This window comes from Astyanax mexicanus, chromosome 8 (assembly GCF_023375975.1).
Source record: "Astyanax mexicanus isolate ESR-SI-001 chromosome 8, AstMex3_surface, whole genome shotgun sequence".
In the NCBI taxonomy this organism is placed as follows: Eukaryota; Metazoa; Chordata; class Actinopteri; order Characiformes; family Acestrorhamphidae; genus Astyanax; species Astyanax mexicanus.
The window spans coordinates 13,273,029-13,279,028 of NC_064415.1; the positions used below are offsets into that span (position 1 = coordinate 13,273,029).

Consider the following 6,000-nt stretch of genomic DNA (forward strand, 5'->3'; position numbering starts at 1 on the left):
ATACGGTGGCCGAGAAAGCCCAGCGCAGTGCAAATTGAAAAGCGCTGCAAAAGCACAAAACACATCCATCAAAATTACAACACAGGCGCAGCAAAAAGAAAAACGTGCTGCAAATAGAAAAACGCGCTGCAAATAGAACCACAACACAACGGAAGTGAGTCACAACACAACGGAATTTTCCCGGGGGACCTTAAAAGATGCTGTACCAGCTGTATACAAAGGACAATAAGTGGCAAACAAGCTTCTGAAAAGTAAGTTATGTTTATTACCTGTGATTACCACGGTTGTGTGCATATTATTAAAAGTTCTGCTTCACAAAACGCCTTGTTTGCCACTTATTGTCCTTTGTACACATAGTGAAGTCCGAGACGTTACTGAAGACGCAGCTTAGCTGGTACAGCATCTTTTAAGGTCCCCCGGGAAAATTCCGTTGTGTTGTGACTCACTTCCGTTGTGTTGTGGTTCTATTTGCAGCGCGTTTTTCTATTTGCAGCGCGTTTTTCTATTTGCAGCGCGTTTTTCTATTTGCTGCGCCTGTGTTGTAATTTTGATGGATGTGTTTTGTGCTTTTGCAGCGCTTTTCAATTTGCACTGCGTTGGGCTTTCTCGGCCACCGTAGGTTTAGCATTATCTTAATTAAATATGCAAGGCCTTTTCTGAAAGAGACTTTGTCTGGATGGGAGTATATGCTGTTCTTAAAAAACAAACTTATAAATACTGTTTTTGTCCTTTGCACACAACGATTCCATGTTTCAAAAGATTATTCATTATTCAAAAAATTATTCATACCAGCATAAAGTGCTTGTCCAATGAGTAAACCGTGGTGGTGGTAGTATCATAATTTGGGCCTGTTTTGCAGCATATCATTCCTGATGTAACAATGAATTCTGTCTTATACCAGCGAATTTTGAGGGGAAAATGTCAGTACATCTGTTTGTGAGCTGAATATCGAGAGAAAAAAGTGGGTCATGCAACAAGACAACGACCCAAAACACATAAGTCTTTCTAGCTTTAATCCTTCTAAAAAAGGATTAAAGAGGAAAAAGTAAATATTTTCGAATGGCTGAGTCAAAGTCCTGACCTTAATCCAACAGAAGTGTTAAGAATATAATCAATTTTGATTATATAATGGCATGTAGATATGTAGAATAGCCAAAGACTTGAGAAACATTTTCTGAAATTGTTCCATGACTGGGAAACATTTATCCATTGTTGCTTCTGAGAGAACTTACAGCCTTTTGTTGACCCATCCCAACTCTCACTTTCTGCATCTGTGTTTTATGTTCTGCTGTGAATGGAAAGTATAAAGTATAAGATGTATATTAGGTAGGACAGCACATTTCTTTCACTGGTGTAGATGTGGGAGCAGGAGAGGGTGTTGTAGGTCTTTTGTGTTAAGGTAACTGGCTTCAAGCAATGAAATCAGGCTGGTAGAAGTATGTTCTGTACTTCTGTTATACAGACCATTACCATGTTTTGCGAAACTATCTTGATCTAGTACTCATGTTCTGTACTTGTCAATACTGTTGACAAGTGTATTTTCACACTGGTCTCTAAACAAAAACAGATACTAGGATATTTTTATATTTTATACCTTATTCTGACCATAATTTCATTTGTAAAACCAATAAAATTAGAAAATATCTCCAAGGAAGTGAGGGAGTGATTGGTGATGTCAACTTTTTTGGGCTGCATCAAAATACTTTACTGAAACATGATCTGTCCTGTCAGATCTCATGTTCATTGTTCAGCAGTTAACTCCAGTAGGCTGATCCAAGGGCGTAGGAGCGGGCTTGATATTGGGGGGGACACATTTGCCAATATGAACCCAAGCCCACCCAATTGTTTCCTAGAACAACATTTGTGGAAATTACTTTTAATTAAAAGTAAATTATTATTATAAGGTGATTTTACAACCTAAACATGTTACTCCACATTAGAGCTACTGTTGTTAGAAAAATTATGCAAGCAATGTCTGAGTTATCACCTAATATTTAAAATAATATAACAGATTATTATTATTGTTATTGTTATTATTATTATTAGTAGTAGTAGTAGTAGTAGTAGTAGTAGTAGTAGTATGTATTGGCATGTCAATTCTGTTGTATATTTACATTTTCTCCTGCACTTTTATTTTTTTCTACTGAGAGCTCTTCTTAAGATGGTGTCCTTTTATGTAAAAGAATGTAACTTTACGTTTCATAGAGACTTTTATAAACGTCAGGATATGTGGTCTTACTGTGAAATACAAATGAACAGAAGTCAGGTTACAGCAGTGTTTCTCAACCCAGTTCTTATATATTCTACTGCATATTAAAACTGTTCTGCATATTCTAGAGCTTCCTCTGGTGGATATACATGATTAATTTAGGCTCCATATGGGGCTAAAGGATTTTAACAGGTAAACTCAGTAAATGACTGTTTATTAGCTGATCAGGTGGAAAACACTAGTTTAGGGCAGTGATCGGGGTTAAGTAACTGCTTTAAACTACCAACTTAAAGTACTGTACGAAATTCTGGCGATCATCTACATCCAGCTTCTAGATAACTAGTTAGTTAAATCAATTTTCGTTCATTATAGCTCACAGTAAGTCCTGTAATCCTAAATGAATAAACAGTTTGAAAATTAAAGTGATTAGCTGATCAGGTACAGGGAAACATTACATATATATTTTATTTTTTTCCTTTAACCCTGACTCCCAATCTAATTCCAAAGATAAGCTTACACAGAGACGTGTATTTTTAACCAGCTATCAGAAACATATAATCACAGTTGAAGTAGTTAGCCTATCGTTACCTTTCTTTTAGAAAAATCTCCGTATATCCATATCTGTTTTAAAATCAGCTGAAGCGGCTGCAACCCAATCCCTCTGCTAAATCTCACAGCGAGGGGGCGGGGCTTCCCCAACAGCAAACTGCCTCTGCTCCGCGCGCCGCAAAATCAGCAAGCCGATTGGCTGTTTCTACTGAGAGGCGTGACTTAATACTTGAACCGGCTCCGTGATTGGTCCGGTCTGTCTCCTCATTAATAGTACAGCTGACCTGAGCGAACTGATATCATTTTTGGGGGGGACAAATCCACCTGTTTCTAATATTGGGTGGGACATGTCCCACCCATCCCCCCCGGTTCCTACGCCTATGGGCTGATCTAACCCCGGCCTTACTGCACTCCAAAATAAAAACATTACAATATACACAATAAAACAACCGACCACAATACAATAGAAAATGAATCACACAAATACTTTACATTAATTTAATATGATCATTATTCCTACATGAAAATCAGTGGGCATAAAAGGTCACTTTATGGACCCATTAAATAATAAATAGAAACTATAAGTTTAGATAATGTCCTTGTCTGGTTCAGACCTAAATGCAGACACATAATATAAAATATAGATAATGGCTTTCTGATAATATCACTTACTCCCTATTGATAGTGAGTCTTACACTAGATAAACACAAACTTATTCAGTCCATCAACACATCTACCCAAATCTACCCTCATATCCAGTTCTGAGGTGGTCAAACCAGATTTAAGGATAAAAAGAGGATACAAAATCTGCAATATCTTATAAACAGAAAAAATAATCAATAATCAAGTGTATTATTGCGATTATACCAAAGTTCCATTATTGGTGTTTATTGAAATATTTAGAGTTAAAGAGGATGAGAAAATATGATCAGTTTGGTTATAAGCACTCCATGAGTTAAAATAGTTTCATTCCTGCTTTGTTTGTAGCTGCGCTGTTTGGCTTGTAAGCGCTGCATCATTGCTAAGTTACTTGTATGTGGCGGCACTCAGAAAATGCCTCTCAGCCAATAACATTGCATGGTTGGAACTAACTGTGGTATAATGCTAATTATAGTATTAATATTCAAAACAAATTGTTTACAAACAATTTGCTGTTTTTTACATATGACTTTTGTATGCAACTTTTTTTTTCTCACTCCAACCCTGTAGCCCCTCCTTAACTGAACAATCCTGTGTTTTCCTGACTGAACACACACACAGTCCGGCTGCAGAAGGGTTTGATAATTAGCAGAGAGATAATAGGGGGCACTTTCAATCAAACTTTTTGACAGGTGACCTTTGACCTTTGCCAGGTGCCCTTTTTTGACCCCTCCCCCACACCACGTGCCTCCTTTTCTGGAATGTGACCTTTGACCCCTCCCCCACACCACATGCCTCCTTTTCTGGAATGTGACCTTTGACCCCTCAGATCACCCTATGATGAGGTCTGTTAGTAATTATGTTTTCATTCATCTGTAATTACCTTTGACCCATCAGATCCCCTGACCCTTGAACTCTCTTAATTACATTTCTGATATCAATGACCACGAGTCTCCAGTAATTATTAACTGGTGGCGTGTAATTACCCCTGCCATTCGTCATTCATGTTTTGGATATGAGGTAATTTAAACCATGGTGACACACCGCCCCGCCCATCCCTCCGCCCCTTCCTGCCCCATCCCCACCTCTTCCCGTCCCGCCCCAGCCCCGCCCCATCATTATTCAGATTGTCCTGATTGGTCAAAAAAATTCCCGCCAAAAGTATTGACCAATAAGGTTGTTATTCCTATGGAGCAATCACAGCAAGCCTACGAGTGAAATGTGTATTTAAGAGTTAGCGAGATGTGTGAAGGACCGAGAGAACGGAGCAATGGCTTGTGTTTCTGAGGTTGCTGAAAACCAAAGCTTCCCATACCGGGATTCGAACCCGGACCGTCTGGATGAAAGCCAGAAATCCTACGCGTTAGACCATATGGGAGGATCTGTAGAAGAGCACGATGACGAGAATCTAAAAAGGTACCGAACAATGGAGAGCATTCCTGAACCAGTCGCTCAAGGAGCGCTCAAGGATCAAGTCTGGCGTTTGTCAGATGGAACTTACTTCGGATATGTTTTTCTTAAGGATATATATAGCGTTGCTATGTACGCTGGAAAAACGGTTAGATACGATGATGCCTCAGCTCGTTTTACTTTGAACCATATAGAATGGTTTAGCTTCAGAAGACACTGCTCTGTTTTTAATGCCTACATCAATTACAGAAATACAGAATGCAGCCCATTTTTTCAGGAGAACATGAATTTAATTTGGAAACCTCTGAATACAGGAAAGTCTAGGCGTTTTAATCTCACGCTGGTTATGACAAGCCTCGGATGTAATGTAAGCCTCAGTGTCATTCAAGATTTAAAATGCTATGCAATTGAAAATGACCTGCACTCGTGCGATTTCCAGGTTGTTTTTAATTCAGAAGACTTCAAAAGAATGAATCGTGTCTACTTTGCAATAATTGACAGTTTGTTCTATATGAACAAATAGATTTTCTGATTATTGTCAAACATACAAAACCAACATTAATTATATTCTTAAACATTAAACTTTTAGGTACCACTTTATAGTAAGACTACCTTTATAAAGGGTTTATAAATGGTTTACAATTAGTTTATTAATGGTTACTAATTAGGTTGTAAATGCCTTAAAAACCATTAATAATCAGTTATAACACATACGTAGAAAGGGCAACAATGACCTCTTGTTTGCCAAATAGTGAACCCACAGCCATCTATATTGTTAAATTTCAGATCTTTTCAGATACTCACTTACTTTGTCTTCTCCATCTAACTCAACTTGCTTCTCCATCTCCATATCCTCCATCAGTCAACATCAGTTTAACCATTTAACTCCCAAGTTTAATCATTCCACCACTAACTCTTTTAGTCATTTATAATAATGTGGTGTATATTATCATATGAAATAATAAAATTGACATCTAAGGGCTAAGCAATAATTACCCTTACCTTGACATTTTCAGCATACTATCTGAAATCATCCTTGGGGTTGTCACAGATATTGATATAATGTTGCCAGGCGCTAATGTTCAAAGAACATGAAAGTGCTGTTGTGATCCTCAAGGTTGAGTGGCATCTTCTTTAGGACAGCATTCCAGATGTAACCTTCCTTTACTGGTTTGCTGCAGGCAATTTCACTG

At 38.0% G+C, this 6,000-nt stretch overlaps 1 non-coding gene across 1 annotated transcript; it reads right to left on the reverse strand.

The window, feature by feature from the left end:
• Nucleotides 1-4,703: 4,703 nt before the first annotated feature.
• Nucleotides 4,704-4,775, reverse strand: trnae-uuc (transfer RNA glutamic acid (anticodon UUC)). The gene has a single exon. It is a non-coding gene; the product is annotated as a tRNA-Glu (tRNA).
• Nucleotides 4,776-6,000: the final 1,225 nt, after the last annotated feature.